We start from the raw sequence: 24,678 nt of genomic DNA, 5'->3' as shown, positions 1-24,678 counted from the left end.
TCATTTCCATTAGAATGTGTGCTGCCAAGACAAAGGATGATTTTTACGTTTGCCATTGTCTCCCCAGTGCCTAATAGAGTGCCTGACACATAGTAGGTGTTTAATAAATGCTTGTTGATTGATCTATTGATAGCCTAGAACTGGATATTAGAAGATTGACATCCAAGCTTTGCTGCAGATTAGCTATGTGAACTTGAATATCATGTCAACCCCTATAGGCCTCAGTGTCCAATTCTGTAAAGTCAGGGGCTCACATTAGATAAAATCTAAGCTCTCCTTAAGTTCTAAAATAATATCATTCCGTTTCTCTATAGCTCTCTATAGAGTTGAATCATTTGTACTTCAGCATGTAAATATAATGCTCATCATGCTAAAAGGGTTTGTCCCATGATTAGTTAAAGGAATCTAACAGCTAGTTGAAAAGTACTGGAGGGGGGAGGGGGAGATAGCAATGTACCTGCTGTGCTAAGCAAGGTGTTCAGGTGGCAAGTTCTGATGTCCCTAGAAAGTCTCTCTGCCCTGGCCCCCCTTACTCCCATTCCTAGGCTTCCTAGTTGCCTGTCCTGCTACATTACCCTGTAGATGAGATGCACCAGACCTTGGTATTATCATTTGTTTATTGCTTAGTGCAGTGCCTGGCTCATAGTAGGAGCTTAATGTTTATTGATTGATTTGTTGTTCAGTCACTTCTCTTATTCTAGCGCTGACACTGATATGATGAGAAACATCCTTACTCTTTAGTCTGAACTCCTGCTATTTGGTGACTCCAGAGGATCAAAAGAGTTAATATTTGTAAAACACTTAGCACAGTGCCTGGCACTTAATAAATGTATGTTCCCCCTTCCTTTTCTCAGAGCTGCCTGGGACCAATACCCAAGGATTTCACTCTTCAAGTTAATGGAAATGAGACGTATTCTACAGGCAGTTGGCAAGATACTTTTGACAAATGTATGGGAAGGGGCAATGATGGGGGAGGGAAGAGAGGTTTCTCACTCATTGCTCATACTCCACCCCTTGAACCCCTCCAAGCTCCTTTCTTTTTATGGGCTAGAGACAGAGATGCCAAAGTAGCAAGACGAAAATGGAAGTCTGGAAACAAAAAAAAAGTGATTTTTTCCTATTATATTAATAACTAATTATTAAATTGAGATCCAGGCTTTTCTTTTTCTATTTCCTCATTCAAGGACCAGCCCCTATAGCCAGTCAGTTAGTCTCCCGAAGGACATTGCTGATAGATGAGATTGCCTAAAATCCTTGGGAAATTGCTCTGCAATCTTGGGTGGGACCCTACCCAATTAGGAGAATTTATTTCCATTTAAAATATAAACAGAATCTAATCTAGGTGAATTCCAGTCCCAAAGCATTAAGTCTATGCCCTTGCACCCCTCCATTAGAGTTTAGGGTGACCTAACTTATGAAGGAGAAAACCAGCCAGACTGGTCTGGTTAGAGATGCATTTCTTTGTCCAGATTGCTGGAGGTGGCTGAGTCTCATGATCAAGCCACATTCTCAGCATGAGAAGCTAAAGACTTTCAGCCTATCACCTCCTTTAGAAGTCCACTGCTTCATTAATTGTTCCCTGATCAGGGTTGATTTTCACATGTCAGGGGTGCCCCCTTTTCCAAAGGTATTTAAAAGCATTCAGTGTCTCCGTGGTTTTGTCTTTGGTTACTGAGAGAAACCACTGACCATTCATTTATTGATTATTTTCTAGCCTAATTAATAAATTGATTATTAATTACCCAGAAACTTTGTCTTTCAGGTTTTTGTCTCAACAAGAGGATGTGGAAGGGCTTCACTTAGGCCTTTGCTTTCCTCTTCTTCTCAGGTTGACTGGAGAACTGGCAGTCCTGGGAAATCAATTATCCCCATCTCTCTGAACAGTTTTCCATTAGGTGGGTAAGCTCTAATTTGAGGTGTTTGGTCTAGGGTTTGCAGAGCTTGAGGCTTGAGGTGGATTCCTTGTCTACTCTTGTGTTTGAAGACTGCATTTTCTGAGTATCCTTGATCCACAGTGAATAATTTTGGATCCCACCTTGAAATGTTCTGCCCCATGATTGGATCCCACAGGGTATTTAGAGGGCTTTACTCTAGCGGTTATTGGCAAGCTAGGCTTAAGAAGAGAAAATGGACTGGCTGCCTAGGGAAAATGTGGCATAGACTCTAGCCCATTCTCTCTTCTTATGCCTAGCTTGTCAATTTTCCAGCCAGCAAAATGCCTACCAAATTTTCTAAATTTGGGGGCAAATGAGCCATAAATCTTGTTGGGGATATAAAGGAAGGGAGGAGGGAAGATATGCTAAGGGGAAGAGTTTTGAATAAGCCCCAGCCTCACATTAAGGACCCTTTGATGTCAAGTAATCCAGGCAGTTGAAAAAAGGAATCTGGGAGCTAGTCGCACTCCTTAGGGGCACTAGGGGTGGGGTTGGGATAAAGGGGTAGGTGAGAAATAAGCATCCTTTATATAGAATGCTAATCTTGCTCTTCTTCCCAGTCAGCCTGGTATAGTGGGGTAAGTGCTGAATTTGGAGTCTGAGGACTTGGGTTCAGACTTTGGCTGTGTTATTTTCCGTCTCTGCAACTCTAGGCAGATCATTTAACTTTCCAGGTCCTCAGTTTCCTCATCTGTAAAATGAGAAGGTTGGCTTTGATGCTGCCCTCTAAGGTCTCTTCCCCTCTGAGTCTATAATCATATGATCTATGGGCAGCTGACAAAACACTTTCACATTCATCATCTCATTTCAACTTTTGAGTCTCCCCTCTTACTTGTGAGGTAGGGAGGGCAGGCATCACTGTCCACATTTTACAGATGAGTGCACCAAGGGTCAAAGCAGCTAAAGTGACTTGCCTAAAATATTAAATCCAGTAAATTATAGACCCAGCACCTGAACTCCAGTTTTCTGTCCCCTAGGTTAGGGATTTTTGTATCCCACTGTCCTGCTTTTTTAGCTGCAAGAAAGCAACATATGGGAGAGGCTTTACATTTCCTACCCCCCTGAGTTTGACAACCTTGAGAAAATTCATGAGTGTGCTCACCCATGGAAATGGGCAGAATTGTCTTTCACTAAAAGTCTGTCAAAATGACCCAAACCATCTGGAGGTGAACAATGACATCTATCTCCTGGATGGAGCATCTTTATGGTTGTTACGGGGCACATAAGATACTTACTTGACTGACTGCCATGCGGAATATTTGTTGCATTCTAGAAGTTAGCTTACCAACTAAATAGCACGTGCATATGATGTGGCTGCTTAAATGTCTTCACTTACATCACATTGAACAATAATAAGCTGGGAGTCTGGCTTTCAAATTGCTCATGGAGTACAAGGCCTTTCAAAACAAGACCTTGCCAAGGGTGTGGCTGTTGTGTCCCTGGGCTAAGTAGGGGTGGGAGAGTTTAACCCAGTGGTTTTGAAAAATGTATACAGGGATTTATTCTGATCCCTCAACTGGAAACATTTTAAAATGTTTCTAGCCCTTAGGGCAAGAGTTAAGTATGGGGAAAAGGGACTGAGTACCTGGGATAAAGTAGCTAAATCTACTATGGTTAGGGTTATGCCCGAGAAATACCGAGTGCTGATCCAAACTACCTAGGTTAGGTGAGTGGCTCAGTTCTGTGATGTAGGATTCAGGGTAGTGCTTAATTCTTAACAGAGGCTATTCCATAGACTGGAATATTGGAGATGATCTAGCCCAATCCTCATATTAGGAAGGAAGGAAACAAGCATTTATAGGGCACCTATTATATGCTGGGAACTGCATAACTAAACACTTCACAAATATTTTTTTATTTGACCCTCACAACAACTCTGGAAAGTAAGTTGTTATTCATATCCCCATTTTACAGTTGAGGAAATCGAGGCAAACCATGTTAAGTGACTTGCCCAGGGTCACACAGGTAGGAAGTGTCAGAGTTCACATTTGAACTCAGATCTTCCTGACTCCAGGCCTGGCACTCTATCCACTATGTCACCTAGCTTCCTCTTTTATAAAGAGGAAAGTGAGGCCCAGAGCAGGGAAGACATTTGACCAATGTCACCTAGGTAGTGAGTGGCAGAGGCAGGAATCAAACCTGGACTTCCTCTTACCAATCTGGTGCTCTTCCCGTCTTACCATATTGTTCTTCCATGCTCATTGACCATAAACAAGCCTCTCTTGACAAGCTGCTTCTGCCCAGCAGGAGGAAAGAACACGAGGCTGCAGGATCATTCTTGGCCACCTAACCTAAGCTCCCTTGCCATTATAGAATTGAAGTGTAACCTGTGCACCTTGATCATGTAGGCTTCTTTTCAGAGTCTTTCTCTCCCTTCAGGGATCTGAAGAGAGTTTGAAACTGTGTATCTTCTTTCTTCAAGCTGTAAGGCAGAAGACCAGAATCTCTTTTCTCTTAAGCTCAAGCTAACTTTGTCCCTCATGCAACCATGGAACATTGAATAATCAGTCTCCACCAATGAGGACAGTATTATGCAAATGTACTTTGAGCTCCAGGTTATAATTAGATTTATAGCTGAGAGAGACTTTAGAAATTATCTAGTTTAATCCCCTTATTTTATGAAGAGGAAACGGAGGCTCAAGTGGTGATTTACTCGATGGCACACAAGTAGCGAGTAGAAGAGCTGGTATTTAAACCTGGCACCTATAGCATGGCACAATGCAAAAATCTCTGTAGCTAGAAGACCTGGATACAAATTCCATTTCTGACACTTATTCTAGGTAACCTTGTACAAGTCATTTAATCTCCATGGACCTCAGTTTCCTCATCTTGTAAAAAGAGAGGATGCCCTAGATGACTTCTGAGGTTCCTTCCGACCCTCCTATGAATGGATGATCTGATTGACTCTGAAACCCTGGTCTACTTCTATAGTTTCAATGCCCTACACTGCCTCTGTTGATCATGGAGTGTTTATCATTCAAATTCTAGCTTTGAAATACACACAAAGATGCCTTAATGAAGTCCTGAACATTAGTTACAATACTTTCCTGTGAGATAAGTGGAGGAACTTGAGAGAGAAGCAAATGATTGGATCTGAAATCATTACTATCAGCAGTTAGAATCAGATATAAAATCTCTCATGTCAGAAGATGTATTTGGGTTAGACAGATAGCTACTTGTCATCCTGCCTAAACAGTGAACTTTCCATCTCTTTACTCTTAAAAGGTATGTGGTCTTAGCTCGCTCCTCTTATATCTCCTGACCTCTCTCCCATCTTTGACACTGTTGATCCTTCTCTTCTCTTTAATACTCCCTTCTCTCTAAGTTTTCCTGACACTACTCTCTCTTGACTCTCCTCCTACTTACCTTTTCACTCCTTCTCAGTTTCCTTTGCTAAATCTTCATTCCCATTACATCCACTAACTGTGGGCATATCTCAAGGCTCTGTTTTGGGACCACCTCTCCTCTTCTTATATACTGTTTTGCTTGATGATCTCAACAGCTTCCATGGATTAAATTATTATCTCTATTAATTATCTCTATTATTCTCATTTATTATTATTCTCATCTCTATTATCTCTATTAATTCTCTGATCTACTCATCCAGCTCAAACCTTTCTTCTCCATTCTTGCATCTCCAATTACCTAGTAGACATCTTGAATAGAATATCCTGTAGACATTTTAAATTCAACATGTTTAAAACCGAATTCGTTTTTTCCCCTTCAAACCTTTCTCCCAAGGGTACCACTATCCCCCAGTCACCTTGACCGGCAACCTAGATGTTATCCTTGAATCCTCACTTTCTGTCACCTTCCACATCCAATCTGTTGCCAAGTTCTGATAAATCTGTCTTCTTAACGTCTTTCATATATACCCCCTTCTCTCCCCTAATACTGCCTTAATGCTGTTTCAGGCTCTCACCACTTCCTGCTTAGACAATGAGTAGCTCATTGGTTGGTCTCCTTGCTTCACGACTTTCCCCACTTCAGGCCATGCTCCCCTTAGCTGTCAAACTGATTTTCAGTTATTTGTTTTGATTAGACATATGATTTCATTGGTGTGGGTGTGTGTGTGTCCTGATGCACACTGAAAACAAATGAGATAACTTTTGTAAAAAAATGAGGATTTGTAAAAAAAAAAATAGCACTTAGCACAGTGTTTGGCATGTAGTAGATGCTATGTAAATACTTATTCCCTCCCCTCCCCTCCCCTCCCCTCCCCTCCCCTTTTTTGTTTTCTTTGCTAGGGAATGGGGTTAAGTGACTTGCCCAGGGTCACACAGCTAGTAAGTATCAAATGTCTGAGGCTGGATTTGAACTCAGGTCCTCCAAACTCTAAGGTCAGTGCTTTATCTACTGTACCACCTAGCTGCCCCTCCCCTCCTCTTTCTTTATTCTCATATTGGCACCTGTTCTATTATTTATAATCCTAATTGCTTAGAGCTTTGACAGGTTAAATGAGTTGCCCATAGTGTCTCTGCCAGTATGTGCCAGAGATGTGACTTAAACCCAGGTCTTTTTGACTCTATTTAATATTCCCTGCCCGTCTCTCCATCAGGTTATGCCATACGTAAATAATGAGAAGACTGAAGAGGATCCTGAACTCTCCGGAGAGCTTCAGGTAGGGAATAGTTAAGAGAAATCATAATTCCCATCAGTATTTCTGATGGAATTTGATTGTTCTTTACACTAAATCTGACATCTAGGTCCTTAACTAAACTGGGGCATTTGGGGAAGCCTGGGCCTCAGCGAAGTCTAGCCCTTCCCCCCTCATCCACACCAGTTCCTTACATTTCCATGTGCCCATAACTATTTATAGGACCCCATTAGTATAAAATTCCTGTATATGGCCTTGCTGGCATCAAGATTGCTTTCTCCTAGGACCCAGGGTAACTGGGGGGTGGGAGGGAGTGCTCACAGACTCCTTTCTGATGCATGAAGCCCAAAAGTTGGCTCTTCTGGGAGACAGCTGCCCAAGAGAGTTTATCATGTCATATGGTCAGATTCCTGGGATTAGGTAGTTGGGTGTGTGTGAGAGCCTGTGTGGGGGAAGGGAGATGTGTATGGATACATGTGTGTGTGTGTGTGTGTGTGTGTGTGTGCATTTGTTCTTGTGTGGGCAGGGGTGTATATTTGTGTGTGGGACCGAGGTGGAGGGGGCAGTGTGGGGTGGTCCCTGTGACAGGGCGAAGAGTCTCTCTCCAAATGCATGGTGATGGGTATACAAACATACATCCTGGACAATTCCTTTGGTTTTCCATTTGCCAAGTTTTCCAGCATCCCCGGCTGCCAAGCTGTGGGTGAGTGATTCACTCTGAGTGGAAATACTTGTGCTGCGAAGCCCAGCTCAGAGCCCTCCTCACCCAGCTGAAGTGACACAAACATCTTGGCTCTTCTTTTGCTTTTTTATCCTTCTTTTCAGCTATTTATTGATCTAAAGCAACTCTCTCTTTGCGAGTTTCTCTTTGGAAATCTGATGCTGGTCCTTGCTGGCCCTGCTCCCTGCCATGGCCCCCAAAGTTGCTAGGTGCCTTGGAAGGAAAACAAAGGGGGCCCTTGAAGCCCTGGGAGCTCGGCCTAAATGCTGACATGTGGGGGTGTGAAAAGGCCTAAGGGGATAACCTGGCTGAAGGAAAGCAGTAAAAACCTGAGGCTCGTCAGAAAGGTAGCAGGGCAGTAATTCCAGCCGAGCAATTTACTGGCCTTGGGCAGCCCACAGCTGCGTAATTGCCCCGTAAAATGGTACAAAGAGCAGAGCCTGTGAAAGCAGAAGAAAGCTGGGAAAATGGGAATCAAGGCCTTGGTGCAGAGTAGGGACGGCCCAGCTGCAGGGCCAGAAAGGGCAGGCTTCATGCATCCGTGTATCTAGTGCACACAGTCAAACTCACATGGGCAAGGCACTTGATCTCTCTGAGACTCAGTCTCCTTATGTGTAAAATGGAGATAAAAATACTTCCTCTTACCTCCCTCACATGGTGGCCATGAGGAAAGGGTTTCTTAGGACACAGAGCACTATGTAAATGAGCTGTTATTATTCAATTCAGAACAATTCAACAGACTTTATTAAGTACCTACTATATGTGTGGTAGGGCTACCTTGGCTAGGAGCATATGTTCTACTAAGCCTAGGCACAAACAAATTGTACATAGGGAAGTTGAAATTATTTTTAAAAAACTAATGCAAAATAATTTGAATAAAGACTTTAAGTAGGAGGTGTCATCTGAGCTGTGCTTTGAAAGAAGGCAGAGATTCTAGGCAGCAGAGGTAAGGAGAGAGGACATTCCAGACTTAGGGGCCCTCTTATGCAAATGCATGAAGGCAGGAAATGGGATATCATGTATGGAGAACAAGTAGCCAGTTTGACTGATATAGAATGTTTGAAGTGCATAAATATGAAACAATTATTAGGAGGCAGCTTAGAGGAAAGAATGGACGATGATGGGGAGTCAGCAGAGACCTGGATTGGAATCCTGTCTCTGATAAGAACTATGTGACCGTGGATGGACAGGTCATATAACCATTTTTTCTTACCTCAGTTTCCTTACCTGTAAAACATGGATAATAATACCTGTTGCCCCACTACACAACCCTGTCTTGAGGATCAAATAAAATTATATGTGTTAAACACTCTATTATTGTTGATGTTGTTAATAGCACATTATCAAAACCAGGGACTGCTACTTGGTCTTCTGTGTGTGGTCATCTTCTCTATCATATATTACATTTGCTTGAACTTACCCTGTTACCAAGCTCAAGAACTTGCAAGGTGTACTGTGAGAGGAACTGTTTTTCAAGGGTTACCCTTCCAACTGTGAGGTTCTGTAATGCTGTTATGGTTTTGAAATGCAGAGCTCTAAGGAAGGAGGGTTGAGCAGGGAAGCCCCAATCCAAGTTGTTGAGTTCTGAAGTCAAATTGACCACAAATGTCCTTTATTTGGAGTCATCTGAGAGGCACCCTTCCTTCAAGGTAGGCATTTGTATTGGCATCTTACTGAAAAGACACAGAAAACTCCTCTGATTTGTCTTCATTGACTAGTGCTATCTCCAAGACAATTGTTGACCCTGGTGTCAGGGGCAAGGATACTTATTGTAGGAACTGCCCCTCTCTTCATAGTTCACATGATGTAAGTTGGCAGCCTTTCACTGTCTCTTCAGGATTTCTTGACCTTTTCTTTTGGCCCTTCCAGAGTGAAACAAAGCTAGGGTAAGGAATTTCTCCCTCTCTGACCTCCCCAACCCATCACTGCACTTCTCTTCCCCCAAGAAATAGTTAATAAGTGTTTGTAGGTTACAGACAAAGCTAGAAGGTACATTAGAGGAAATTTAGTTCAATCTCTTTATTTTACAGATGAGGACTCTGAGGCCCATGGAGGTTAAGTGACTGATTTAAGGTTACAAGTTTGTGACAAAGACAAATTTGAACTTGAGTCCAAAGCCAGTGCTTTTCCCATTATAATCTATGCTCCCTCTCATGGTAAGCTACAAGTGCTTGAGCAGACTGATAGGATAGTTCCTGGTCTCAAGATCTTACCTTTCTATTTCCATTTGGACCTATAAACCAGAGACTTAGAATTCCTGAGAATGCTCTTTGCCTGTCCAAGACATGGCGGCAGCAGAAGTATTGACAGAGTTCTTGCAGAAGCTCATGGGATAAGTAGATGTATGCTTGTATACATGAGAGAAGAGAACCTGGGAGTGGAATTTCCCAACCTTTTTGGTTATCTCATGAGCAATTCCAAATTTGAAGATTTGAGCTCTAGCTTCCTAGAAAGAAAAGATTTTCTTAATATCATGTTTCTTGAAAAAGGAATGAGATTTCTATTATGTCCCCTGAAGCTGGAGGACTGGATCCACATCATGGGGCCAGGAAATATGGACTTTGCCATTCCTTCATACAATTGCTGTGAGTTGCTTGGGACAGTGTAGTTTAATTAAAGGAATTGCTTGTTTAGTAGTGCCTCCTTCCAAGGGGTGGTCTAATTCGTTATTTGAGTACTTTATATATTTCTATATCTGTTCATAGGTTCTTGTGAATCCTTTGCATTTTCTGTGAGGGTGAAATAAAGACCATCTCCTATGTGATATGTATTTAGTACCTTTAATGCCTGTGTGGGAGTTGGAGGTCTTGTTACTCAAATTTAGGGAAACAACACAAGCTACATTATGAATATATTTAGAAATTTTCCTGGGGCACTCCAACTAGGGGCAATAAACCAGAGAGATAAACTAACCCTCCTTTGGTCAAGGCCTCAGGGATGGAATTGAGTATGTGTGAGCACAGAGAACTTTGAGTATTTGTGTGTGGAGAAGCAGGGAGGGACTAAGACATGAGTTACATTTAAAAATTGCATGAATTAACTGTTTGATTTTGTTTAGTCAGTCAATTAGCATTTATTAAGCACCTATTATGTGCCAGGCACTGTGCTGTGTTGGGGATAGAAAGGCAAAAAACAATCTCTGATCTCGAGCTGCTCTATATTGTTTGTGCGTATGATTTGTTTCTTCAATGAAATCATGAGATCCTTGGGTCCAGAGACCAATCTTTTATCTCCCAAAGTGCCTACCACAGTTCAGGGCAGTATGAGATGGGATATGAAGTAATTAATGTTACAGTTTAAAAAAAAACCAGTATTTATAAATCCAAATAAATACTTTCCCTTTCAAAGTAGTTCCCTTAGGAAGCTATCCCCTGTTTCCAAGGATGCTGTAATCGCTCACATTTTTTAAAATAAAAATTTTATTGATGCCTTTTATTTTTTATACTACCTACATTTCCCAATGGACCTCTCCTCCCTCCACCTCCCAGAAAGCTATGGCCCTTATAATGACAAATAAAAAGGATGAAAAAGAAAAATCAAGTTCAGCGAAACTAACTGATATATTGAAAAAATCTGACATTAACTAGTGTTCCATACCCACAGTTCCCCACTACTGCAGAGAAATAGATTAAAATACCTTCTTTCCATATCTTTTCTTTGGAATCAAGCTCGGTCATTATAATTTTGCAACATTTAGTTCAGATTTGTTCTTGCTGTTGCTGTTGCCATCTACATTGTAATAGTTTGTGTGTGTGATCCCCACCCCCCCAGATTCTACTTATTCACTTTGTATTAGTTCATGTAAGCCTTCCCAAGGCCTAATTTATTAATTATATTCATTATTTCTTACAGAACAATTTTATTTTTTTAAACGATAATGTAGTAATTTGTTTAGTTCTTTAGTGAATGGACATTTCCTTTGTTTCCATTCTTGGCTATCACAAAAAGTGCTGCTATAAATATTTTGGTATATATGGAGCCTTTCTTTGTGTCTTTGACCTCCTTGGGGAATCTATGGGTCAAAGGGTATGGATATTTTAGGTGCACTTTTTGCATAATTACAAATTACTTTCCAGAATGGTAGGAATCCACAACTCTACCTACAATGCATTAGCATGCCCATCTTTCCATAACTCTTAAAATACAGACAATTCCCATCTTTGTTTATCTTTGCCAGTTTTCTGAGTATGAGGCAAAACCTTGGAGTTGTTTTGATTTGCATTTTTCTTATTATTAGTGTTTTGAAACATTATTTCATATTGTTGTTAATAGTTTATAATTTCACTCTTGGGAACTGTCAATAACCTTTGATGAACTCTCTATTGAGAAATGGTTTTTTTTGGTCTTATCTATTTGTTAGTTGTTTATATATCTTGTATATCAGGTCTTTATCAGAAGTAGTCGATGCAAAGATTTTTCCCCAGTCTACCACTTCTGTTCTTGGTCTAGCTACATTATTTTCTAGCTACATCTATTTCATGCAAAAGCTTTTCAATTTCATGAAATTGACATTATCTATGCTTTGATTTCCAGATATTTTACATATTTTATAGTTATTTTGAATGGGACTTCTCTTTACATTATCACCTCCTGAGTTTTATTATCTATGCTGCTGATTTTTGTGACTTTAACTTGTAACTTGCAGCTTTTTTTTTTTAAGGAAATCCTCTTCTGGAACAGGTGGCAGAATTTGGTGTGCACTTTTGGACTATCCTTAGTGGTAACCAATCTTTATGCTTCTAGGGGAGGATATGATTTTTGGAAATTGACCATAAGGTCAATTGAACTAAGTGGGTTATTTAGAGCTAAGTCTGGGGAGTGATCAAGTCGGGGAAAGTTGTTTGGTGTCAAAGATGAATCATGACTATTAAGTAATAAGATTGATGACTGATTTCTTGCATGGTGTGTAAATTACCATGAATTTTCCCCTCCTTTGCCTCAGCCCACCAACAGCTAGACCTACTGAGACCAGCCACCTCTAATAGCTCCATTGTGGGGAGCTGGAGATCTTCCCTTTACTCACCCCAACATGGCAATGGGCAGCAGGAAGATAGATCAGTGAAACCTGTTGGCACTGATGGAAGCCATAGACTTGTCCCTTCCCCAACCAACTCTCGTTGTCTCAGTGAATGCTGACCCCTAAATCCTTACTTTGGCTGGAGATATTGCAGAATCCTCCTCAACTCTAACTCTTAAATCCACTATCCTTTTGCTTGGGGACAATCTGCCCTGCCATTATTCCCCAAGGTCCTCTGGGCTTTGCCATTTATCCTGCTGCTTTTCCTGCTTAAGTACTACTTTGCCTTTCCATTTGCCATTAACTGAACATAAACACAAATCCCCTCCCCTGTGTATGTTATTTCCCCCAGCAGGGAGTGTTTTGATTTTCTATTTGTATCCTCAGTGTTTAGCACAGTGCTTGAGTGAATGAATAAAAAAGAATTTATTAAGCAATTGCTATGTGCCAAGCACTGTGCTAATCCCTGGGGATACAAATAGAAAAATTGAGACAGTACCCAATCTCAAAGAGCTCACATTCTAGTTGAGGGAGAGAACACATAAAAGAAAGTTCAGTTGCCTGGAAGATTCCTAAGGATGCAGCAGTGGGAAGGAAGGAAAGGCTCAGAGGTCCTTAGGTTATGTAGTCAGATAACAGTGTTAGAAGACTGCAAGGCAGATGGTAAAGCTTGGAGCAACTTTGGAGTCTGTGGCATTGTAGATGGCAGAGCCTGGACCTCTACCATCCCATTGGAACAAATAAGAGTTATTGATTCTTCCAACTCATCCAATCCCTGTGACCAGTCACATGGCTGTAGCTAAGGGGAAGACAAGAGAGGAGGGCAACCTGGTTGGTGGGTCCTCAGATGGGCTGGGAGGAGTTAAGGGGAGAAGGGTACTCTTGACTCTAAAGCCAATAAACAAAGCTCCTCTTCATCATGTGGTTAGAGACTCTAGAACCAGTTACAGAATGTCTGGACATGCCCCAAAGTACTTGTGGGGCTTACATCAGCCAAGAATGCTACACATGCTTACCATCCCCTCTCTCTCCCCCTCCCCCATTACATAAATGCTTAATAAATACTTTTCCATTCCTTCCAAGAAAATTTCCAGCTCAATGGTTTTGACCAGTGATTAGCCTCACTAGGGTAACTGTATGTCCTCTTCTGGGGACAATTTAAGGAAAAACAATCATTTGGGTGAATAAAGTTTCCTATACCCATTAAAAATGTCTCACTTTATAATCGCAAGTCATAATAGGTACTTAAATTGGATCTAATTTAGGAGGTTGGACCAGGAGATTGAGATCAAGTTCCTGGCTTTTAGCTATAGCCAAGTATGCCATTCTGTGAATGATTATGGGTTTCTTGAGACTTATGGAGCGATATTTGAAGGGGCAGGAGGTGGGAATGTGTGCCTGTTTGTCCTGACTCCACCAAAAAGCAGGACTCAAGGTACAGGGTGGATGGGATTCTCCCAAGGTACCTACTGAGAACTTATGGTGCATGATGTACCTGTGGGTGCAGGGCTGAGCAACCCGTCCCTCAGGAGTGAGGGTGAAATAACTAGGGCCACAGACAAAGGGAGGTTCATACAAGGTACTTGTGTGAGGTAAAAGAGAAGAACAACACAGGTTTTAAGTACAAAGTTTGAAAAGGGCCAGAAGCAAAGGAATATGTTGTATATATGTGGTACAGGAGAGGGCAGAAACAGAAACAAAAATTTAGACTTCAAGCTGGGGTCAGTAAACTGAATATATACAATAGAAGGGTAGTAAGTTATTTAAAGGACTTGTTACATTTGTCATCAGGAGCCTTTTCAGGGGTCTACTGGTAAATGTCTAACAATTGCTTCTCTCAAAAAAGTGTACATACTTTTTAAGTTTAATCTGCATTAACATTTTCCTCATCATTTTCTTAAGTCTAGACAATCATCAAAACAATGTCAAGGCCTGATTTGTGGTATCTGCTAATTTCCAAGGTTTAAATGCTCACACTGAAACTTTAACAAGTAGGCCAAAGGAGCTGGTACGGGCCAGCTCCAACTTAGCCCTGTACCTGTGAGTGCCGTTCTGTGGGCTTTGAAGCAGGGTTTCATGGGACTAGCTCCACACACATCATGGCTCTAGTGGACTGGCTTTCACCAAGGTCCCAGCTCACTTATACATCCTCTTGAAAGGGCCGTATCTTTGTTAGGATGTTGGCTTCTTAAAGATCACAAGTGAAAAAAGTTCAACAGTAGTCACAGAGTGTTGAAGAAGAGGGAAAATAGAGAAAAGACCTGGTATCTCTAGTTTCATTAGCTTTCTTGAATTGCTATACCTTAGTGGTGGGGTCAAAGATGTCTGGCATAAGAGTGGGATGGGGAGTGTTCTAGGAAAATTAGGCCATGTTGAGAAGGATTTGGAGGAAAACTTTGGGTTTTGACTGGTTGGAGACATAATTCTTTTTTTTTATTAATAAATTTATTTATTTTTAGTTTTCAACATTTACTTCCACAAGATTTTGAGTTCCAAATTTTCACCCCATCTCGCCCCTCCCCCTACCCCAAGATGGCATGCATTCTGAATACCCCTTCCCCAAGTCTGCCTTCCTTTCTATCTCTTCCCCGTTCTCTTAACCCCTTCCCCTTCCATTTTCCTGTAGGGCAGGATATATTTTTGTACCCCATTTCCTGTATTTCTTATTTCCCAGTTGCATGTGAAAACATTTTTTTTAAACATGGGTTTTTAAAACTTTGGGTTCCATGGAGACATGATTCTTGCTACAATTACAAGTGTATGCTCTCAAGCTACAACATTTGGAAAGGCAACCAGACCATTAGCACCAAGCCCCTACCCCTGTAGGAACTTACTACCTCTCTATTATCCTTGGGGTTACTTTAGCTGCCATGGAGGTGAGAATTAACTGGTCCATGTGATAGTAGCTAAGCTCTGTATGACATAGTTGGGGGCCTCTTGCTATGCATACAGACTAAAGATTTGAGACAATAGCATAGATTCATCAGAGAGAGGTAATAGAAGGTGAGGCCATGAATCACCTATATCCACATGTCCAAGTGTAGGCCATGGAGGCAAAGCCACTCTGTCCTTAGCCTTTCAGTAGTTGCTTGCAGAATGGTGAGTACTTAGCATTATGTGTTCTCCATTGCAGGATGAAGTCACAGGGAATTGTTGCAGTGTTGGCGTTAAGGAAGGATGCAATTGTTCAGGTCCTGACAGGTTGCCCAGGGATATAAGACCCATGACCTTTCATTGTCTCTCTGCTTCCTTCTCTCCACTTTTTCCTCCTCCCTTTCCACTGCTTTTATCTTTTCCACTCTTTGCTTATATTTTCCTCTCTTTCTAAATCCGTCTCTCTTGCTATCATCTTTCCTTTCGTCATCTCTTAATAAAAACAGGAGAAATGGTTGCAAGCTGGTATGAGGACTGTGAGGTGGTGTAGAATTTCAATGGATCGTTCAGAATCTGAAAGCAGGAGGCAGTGGTCTCCATGGTAACTGATCCTCAGCCTGTACTCACCCCATTTCTCAGTCTCAAATTCCACTTGAGCCTTTAAAGAAAATAATGTATTTTGGGTTTGTTATTTGAGTCCTCCCTACCCTGCCATTTTAAAATAAGAGAAAAAAATAAGTTGTTTGTTTTTGGATGGGAATTTTAGACTCTCCTTCAATATGAATGGGGTCATGGTTAAAATGATTAAAGCATTAACATGTACTAGATTCTTCCTTCCTATACTATCTGTGACCACGTTTACCATTCTGTCTCCCATATTCCCCTTCCATCCTTGTACTCCACCCCCTATCCCCACCCCAACCCATCTAGCTTGAGTGGTCCCAGAAGGGCAGCTTGGTGCATTTTCTATGTGGTTTACTCTTGTTTCTTTAATGATTTCTTGAATAGATATTGCCTCTACATGAATAAGGAGGAAATGAGACTGTATGTAAACAATCCAGTTCTCTAATGCTAGCATCAGGGGCTGGTACTATCATAATCCTGCCTTTCACTTGATTGGTTTATCTCTGGGAATGCCTAGTTATGTTTCCCTTCCTTCTTTCTCCCCTCCCCTCCCTTCCATTCCTCCCCCACCCTCTCCCCAAAGAATAATCTAGTGAGTAAGTCCTTTCTGTTTCCAGTCTCTGGGAAGCAAGAAGGCAGATCTATGGAGTCTGGAGGATCTGGAATTAGCTTCTGAGGTGACCCTGATAACCTTTTGCTTACAAAATCCTCCTGAGTTGCTACAGCCCGTAAAAGACTGGCCAAGCCAGAGGTGACGAAGACACAAAACAGAATGGAAGACTACTGAGGAATTATATTGTTGGTATTTAGGACATTTGATCATTTTTAGGACCTGTACAATAGGCATGCCAATGTTACATTTCTGATGATTGAGTTGTAGGAACACATACACACTCACACAGACCCTACTACCACGCTACATATCTATACGTATCTCATATGCCTATGTGTTATGTGCACTTCTACCAGTGTGTATAATAAGAAAAAAAAATCAATTAAATGAACATTTATTTAGCACCCAATTTACATAAGACACTATCTAATTTCAGGGAGTTTACAATCTACTGCCTAATTCATACATATTCTATGGAATTCTTGTCCTTATCTTTCTATAAAACCTCTTTCTATGATATAGTCAATGCCCTAGAGGCCTTCCTCTGGTTCTTTCTGCCAGTGGACCTCAGTTCATATTGTGCCTCTCATTTCTGACACATTGCTGATTCACCTTGACCTGTATATGGATCTTCATTGATGGTGCTGGGACCACTTCTTGTATGCAAGTCCTTGTTCAGAATGTGCTACAGTCTACATAGGTCAATTGGGTTGTGGGTAACTCTGATACTTCTGAGGGTGTTGTATTCCATAGTTGGCAGTCAGATGGTATCACTGGGAGAATGTTGGTGTCAAAGAAATGGGTGTTTGTGGAAGTGAGCAGTTTAGGATCGTTGAAAGCTCTATACAATATCCCAACATGCAATCACTCACAAACACTTATATAGTTCTTATTTATTTGTATAAATATAAATATTTATAAAAGTATATTTATAAAACTATAGTCACATATATAGAAAAATAGAGATGTAGATATATAGGTATTTGTACACATAGTATGGGTATATGTGTGTTAACGTGTATGTAGGCAGATAGATGGAGAGACAATGTAATATCTAGGGATCAGACCCAGACCTGCTGACCCTAAATCCAATCTACTATGCTGTCCCTCTCTTCTATGTTCCTCTGTCCTATATAGCGAGGTGGTGCAGTAGAACCTAGAATCAGGAAAACCTGCCTGAGATCAAATTTATCCTCAGCCACTTACTAGCTGTGTGACCTGGACAAGCCATTTAATCTCTGTCGGCCTCAGTTTCTGCAACTATAAAATGGGACTATTAATAGCATCTACATCCTAGGGTTCTTGTGAGGATTGAATGAGATATTTGTAAAAGTGCTTAGCACAATGCCTAGTGCATAGTAGGTCCCTAATAAATGCTTGCTTTTCTTCTCCTCCCATATTTTTCTTTCTCTCATGTGTGTGGGAAAAGAGGGCAACGTGGTATAGTGGGTTTGGAATCAGAAGATCTAGGTTTGAACTTTGGCTCTGCAACTTAAGAGCTGTGTGGTGGAGGTAAGAACTGTACCTGTGATTTCATTAGGCAAGAGAACTCCAGGATGGGGAAGATCGCTTGACCACTGCATTCTAGCTGATAGTCTTAGAAAACTTCCTCAGGTACTTAGAGGTTAAGTGACATGCCCAAGGTCACACAGCCAGTAAGCGTCAGAGAAACAACTTAAACTCAGATCTTCTTTATTTCAAGTCTGCCTCTCTATCCACTAAACCATTTTCAAACCACTTTGTCTCTTTGAACTTCAGTAACTATAAAATAAGTGAATAGGTGATAGTACCTTTTAGCTCTAAAATAGCATATATACACACACACACATATATATATACAGATATATACACTATATATATATACATGCATATAGATGTGTATATAAATTGATGGACTTATTAAATGAGCTGCTAGTCTGGTGGCATGTCAAATCCAGCCTCAGATATTTACTAGCTGAAGTCACTTAATTTCTATTTGCCTCAGTTTCCTCAACTGAAAAATGGGGGATAATAATGGTACCTACCTCCCAGGGTTGTCATAAGGATCAAATAAAATATTTGTAAATGGTTTAGTGCAGTGTCTGGCACATAGTAGATGCTATGTAAATGCTAGGTGTTTATATCATAACAGTTAATTACTGATTATCTGCACTTTAAATGATTATTTTAATATAAAGTTTTATTGATGCCTTTTGCTTTATACCACAGTCATTGCTTTATAGATCTTCACCCCACCCTCCCCAGAGATTCCTGTTTTGTAAGTAAGATAATCAGTTAAGCAGAATCAATCAACATAGTGACTGCATCTGATCATATATGCAAAATTCTAAACTGAGTCTCTCAATTTACTAGTAAAAGGAGTAAATGGATTCCACTAGTCTGTCAACTCTTTATTCCCTTAGAATTCTGGAGAATGAAGTGCCACTGGTCATGTTAGCCTTTTGCTGCTTACAGTTTTGTTTTTGGGGAAAGGATTTGACCTGCCATTTGCCCGAATGCATACGTAGCCAGCTATGTTATACTGGGAATCTCTGAATGAATATCGTCTTGTTAATATCCTTTATACATATGGCATCATTTTTGACTTTTGGAAAAGCACCTTGCTTGACATCTGGGGCCCAGAGTCTCCCATTTGCTTTTCGCCAACCCCATTTCTTGTATTTGGAACGCTGTCTACGTGGTTTTTGTGGCTTTTGACTCCAAGTTCTGGCCAATGTTTCGGCACATTTGAGTCTAAAATGTCCTCCCTAGGAACTGTGGGCTGAATGATTGGTTACCCTCCCCCTTTTCTGGCTGGTTGTTCCCCCTTGAACAATGTTTTTTACTGTTGACTGATAGAGCTCATCCTCAGGCTACAATTCTTGTGCAGCAATAGGTGAAGCCAAGTGTGGATATTGCCAAATGAAATTTGGTCAGAATTGGGATGGGGGGGTGGGGATGGAAAAGACTTGTTCCTCAGGATGACAACTATGTCATGAGATTATTATCAGAATGATTCACTTTTGGAAGAGCCAGTTTATTTTTTATTTTTACTGTGGGAGCCAGGGTTGTGGGAAGAGACAAAGGCAAGCTTGACCCCAGCCCTATTACCCCAGTTTCTCCAGCTTCTAGCCTGGGGTCTGCGTTAGGTTTCTGCAATGGGCATGACCAACCTGGGTATTTGCTCTGGTTCAGGATCTTTCGGCTCACATCTTACATCATTACAATATATTCATATTAGATGTTCTACCACTTCAGCAAAATCTCTCATTCTGTGAGACATCTGAGAATGAGTCAGAACTGTCACATCTTCTTCCCCGTGCATCTGCCAGAGAGACAAATGGAACTGGAAGCAGCTAGGGGACTTGGGAATAATTGCTGACACAGCGGCCGATACTCCATAGAGGCCCAAAGACCAGGCTTGCAGCCATAGCTCAAGGAAGTCACCCCTCCCATCATAAAGTGTTGGGGTGGCAGTAGCCATGAAAACCAACAACGAAAAATCCTCCTGTGCTATTGACTAAGAGCCTGCTGCCTCTCTTCACTTTGTTGGAACATACTATAGTTATGTACTCTATGGGAAATAAAGCATGAAGAAAGTGTACATTTTGTTATAGAACATTACCTTGTAATGTCTGGTGTTGGGCTTCTTTTTTCTTGATGTATGAATATGTTGCTTTCTGGGTATCAGCAAAGATTGTTGTGCAAAGGAATAGGTCAGACCAGACATTCTATGTTAGGCAAGGCAGTTTTAGGTCTGGACTACCTGTCTAAAGAGGACAGGTCTGGGCCTTTGTGCCATCTATCAAAGTAGAGTTCTTTTATAAGTCTCTGCTCATCTCTGTATACCTATAGAGGCTAGAAGAATTTGGAAGCAGATTTGGAGCTGGGCAGTTTACCAAGGCTTGGAGAATTGATAAAAATCAATTTCTATTTTGTCTATAAATTCATGTTTGATGGTATGTTTTGAAGACTCCTCTGGGTCTGGCAATAGAAGGAATAACCAAAAAATATATAGCAGCAAGGATTTCACTAAAATCTTACCAAATGATTGTATCTGGCAGTTATTTGCATTTCATTAAGGCTATGGGTTTCTCACTTTAATTTCTTATGAGGTGGAGCTATCACCTTCATAGTTTCTGTTCATCCTATCTCTGGACATTCCAGATGTATAGAGTATCTAAGGAAGGACATATTTATCTGATCTGGGAAAATTCCCATCTAGATTGATTCAACGTTAGGTCTAGTTTGCTTGAGTCTGGGCTACCTATCATTTGTGGACAGATTTCTTAGAAGATGTTTCTTTTTGATAGGGATATCTGTTCATATACTTGGAGGAACATGAGATGTCTAGCTATCAGGGTCAATATAAATTCCTACAGTTAGACTGAAACAATTCTTTGTGGAAGCAAAATGTGGCAGGCCTGGCTTCAAAGGTAGTATATGTGAAAAAGGGGGTTTTTAGTTGACAGCACTTACAATGAATTAATAATGCTAGAAATGCTAATGCAATTGTGTAATTTATTAGTAGAAGTTGTGTTCAGATTGTGGGAAGTACTAATGTCACTCTACCCTGAACTGATTAGACTATATCTGGAGTACTTTGGCCATATCTGGATGTCCATTTTAAGAGACCTTGAGAAACTGGAGTGTGTCTAGGGTGCCTGAGAACCATGTCTGGAAGCCATGTAGCCTGTGGAATGGTTGAAAGAACTAATTATGTTTATCATATAGAAGAGAGACACAGGAGATAAGTGATTGATATCATTGGATATTTGAAGGGTTGTCATGTAGGAGACCCATTGGTCTCCAGTGAGTCTCCATGAAAGGCTGATCCAGAACAATTGCTTGGAAATTTCAAAGCAGCAGCTATCAGCTCCAAAGACGGAAAAATATTCTTCCAACACTACCATCTGACACTGAAATAGGCTGCCTGGTTAGCCAGTGAGTTCTTTGCTGTTGGAAGTATTTAAACAAAGCCAGGATAACATCTGCTAATGATGCTGTAGAAGATGGTCTTTACTGAGTAGGACATTTGACTTGACCAAGACTTCTTAGCCTGAGGGCCTTGAACTTATTTTTAAAAATATATTTTGTTAATGATTTCAATATAATTGTTTTCTTTTGAAACCCTATGCATTTTATTGTATGCATTTAAAACAATTATTCTGGGGGCAGCTAGATGGTGCAATGGATAGAGCACTGGCCCTGGATTCAGGAGAACCTGAGTTCAAATTCAGCCTCAGACACATAACACTTACTGACTGTGTGACCCTGGACAAGTCACTTAACCCCATTGCCTAGCCCCTCCCCCTGCAAAAAAAAAAGAAAAGAAAAGAAAACAATTATTCTGAGGAGGCATCTATAGGCTTCCCCAGACAACCAAAAAGGGTTTAAGACACACAACAATGGTTAAGGACCTCTGCACCCCTACACTAGATAGTCTAGATAGTACCTTCTAACTAACTTCTAACATGCTATGACTCTCTGACTTCATCCCAATAAGAAATTCCCATATATAACTTCTTGTTTTGGCTCTGGCATCTTTAGGACTCCTTCCCAGACCCTCTCCCCACTAAATCTCTTCAAGTTGGATGTCAGTGACCAGCTGATTGAAGTGAGTTCAGAGGCCAGAATAAGTAGGGCTGGAAAGGGATTGTTGCTGAGAGTATGGAACAGGGACAAGAAGGAGGCAATAGTTGCATGGGGTTGGGGTGGTGGTGAAGGGAGGTTGGATACACTTTCCTCCCTTCCCCTTTTCCTTTTGTCACCAACACCTCTTGTCTCCTCTGCTATCTTATCACTTTCGTCTTCTCAGACTCTGAGACAGATTCTGCAGAGGTAAGGTTGCATACAGTCTGTTAAAGAAAGGGACAAATGACTCATTCATTTGAACACTCAGTATTCCATTAGATTGCATCCTCCTTGAGGGAAGGACTATGTCTTTTTTATATGAAGCTTTCCAGTTGCAAAATCAGTACTTACTGAGGGACTTTTCATTTTTTTTTCTTACCCGGAATAAGTTCCTCCCAAGTCCAGATGGAAACAGAAAAGTTCATGAAGGACTAGTTCCGTGAAACTCTTCCAAGGGAAATTCTTTGTCCTTGGGGGAAGTGATTACACATTAATGGAATGCCTGCACTCTGGACTGAAAGAGGAGCTCTGCCTTTTGGCTGAATCGAACGAAAAAGTGGGAGACTGATTATTTTTGAGAATGCAGTTCTTCCCGGTACTGATAAGAACAGAACACAGGCTACCATGGAGAGTCAGGGAGTTAATTAGTCCCAGAAGCCTCTGACCCTTGAATCAGGGTTCTATTAATTATGCATCAATTTGGTGTATTTGCAAAGGCTGGGTGCCAACTGTACTGTGGAACTCAGTGACAGCATTGATAGATTGAAAAGTGTCCCATCCAAGACACTGTAGGGAATTGGGGATGGAGTTTTGTACTGGAGCATGCAATGGGCCTTCTGGATATCTGACAGAGTTCTTTGAAGTACCATTGAGGGTCGGGAGAGTACAGTTATTGGCAAGAAATTAAGTCACTAGGGCAGGAAAGGGACTGTCTCCTTTCTGTGGGTACCTCTCTGGTCTGGTACCCTTTCTCAGAAAGTGCTTACTTCAACATGCCCTGAAGAAAGGTGCAAAATCCACTCCAGCGTATGGTTCAGCCAAACTGGACTGTTGGTTCTTTGTTAAATGCAGCAATCCATCTCCAGTATCTGCCTTTGCACTGTCTATCTTCGATGCCTGGAATGTTCTCCCTCCTCATCTCCACTTTTTAGAATCCCTTGTTTTCTTCAAAACGCTGCTCAAACATCTTGGGCATGATGCATTTCCTGAGCCCTCCTCAGCTGCTAATGTACCTCCCCCACCTTAAATTGTCTAGGATGTATGTCAGTATACTTATATGTAATCCAGTAGTCTTTCCAATCATGTGGTTCTCCCTTGACTGAGAAGATCACTTTTATTTTTGTCTTTGTGTTCCCATCTTCTAACATAGCACCTGGGCACATAGTAGGAGCTTAATAACTGCTGGTTGATTGATTGGCACAACAAACAGTGGAAATTTCCATATGATCAGAATTTTGGTATCATGAAGGCAAAAATTCTAGGTGAAGTTAAAATACTAGAATTAAAATACTAAAATTCTATACTATACCCAAATTTTTTGTAGAGATAGATGGAGAGCCCCCATCCTGGCTCTGCTACTTATTAGCTGTGTGATCCTGGGGGAATCTCATAACTTCTCTGACTCTCAGTTTCCTCACCTGTAAAATGGAGATAACGCTATTCCCACAATCTACCTCACAGGGTTACTTTTGAGGAGAGTACCTCCTCAACATCAAAGTGCTGGGAGTTAGCTGGCCCCTCTGCCTTCTTCAGCTCTTGTCTGGATGCTTGATACCCTATAGATATGGTCTGAGTCTAAGGCAGACTGTTTTTTTTTTCCCTTCAGTTCTTCATGAGCATGAAATTAAAATACACTTGGTGCCCAGCAGTAAAATAAATAGAGGGCAAATGGCAGTGATTGTGACTGTCAGAGCTATAATCCCATGGAGGGCAGTGGCTGAAGTCATAAACCACAAGAAGTGAAGCATGAACCACAAATGATTCCCAAGATAGAATTACAGCCCCCATAATTCATCATGGACCTATTTGGGGAAAGGAAAAAAAAAACAACTTACCTTAACTTTGAGTTAGGGAAGAAGTCTGACAGTAATGTCCTACAAGTAGTTTACTAGAGAGAGATGGTCTTCTTGGGGAAGACCAATGAATTTAGAATCAGAGGACCAGTGTTCAAATCCTGACTTTGCCACTTACTAGTTCTCTGTCAACTTGGATAAGTTACTCAATCTCTCTGGGCCTCTGTTTCCTCATTTGTAAAAAGAGGCAGTTTGATTCAATGATCTCTGAGGTTCCTGCTAGTTCTTGGCCTATAATTATGACTCAAAAGTCCCTTCCATCTTTAAATCCTATGACTCAAACTATGTTACCCTGAGACAAATCATCTAACCTCTCTGGGTCTTGGTTTTCCAATAAGTTAAACGAGGAGGCAGAATGGGGGAAGGGGAGTTGAACAAAATACTCTCTGCAGTCCTGCCCAACTCAAAAACTATGATCTTATGACCTCTTATTCCTCTGTAATAGCAATGACTCTCTGATATACTTCTTATCATTTGCTGTCTGATTATAATTTATTAATGGGGCATGGTGCTGGGGTGGGTATGGTCCCGATGGAATTAAATAGATACATGCCTACCCTCCACTGAAGTCCTACTCTGAGGCCTCACTATGGTTGTAGAGATGACCCCTGCC

At 41.1% G+C, this 24,678-nt stretch overlaps 1 long non-coding RNA gene across 1 annotated transcript in view; it reads left to right on the top strand.

The window, feature by feature from the left end:
* The first annotated feature begins 865 nt into the window (after window positions 1-865).
* LOC114054453 overlaps window positions 866-24,678 on the top strand; it is a 68,614-nt gene continuing 44,801 nt past the window's right edge. The window contains exons 1-3 of the long non-coding RNA XR_003570485.1: window positions 866-948; window positions 1,829-1,895; window positions 6,493-6,555. This is a non-coding gene — a long non-coding RNA (uncharacterized LOC114054453). The remainder of the gene's footprint in view (window positions 949-1,828; window positions 1,896-6,492; window positions 6,556-24,678) is intronic.

The sequence above is a fragment of the Vombatus ursinus genome, unplaced genomic scaffold (genome assembly GCF_900497805.2).
Source record: "Vombatus ursinus unplaced genomic scaffold, bare-nosed wombat genome assembly UNPS02014813.1, whole genome shotgun sequence".
Taxonomy (NCBI): Eukaryota; Metazoa; Chordata; class Mammalia; order Diprotodontia; family Vombatidae; genus Vombatus; species Vombatus ursinus.
The sequence above is the reverse complement of the archived record's forward strand: the minus strand, read 5'-3'. Positions and strand labels throughout refer to the sequence as shown.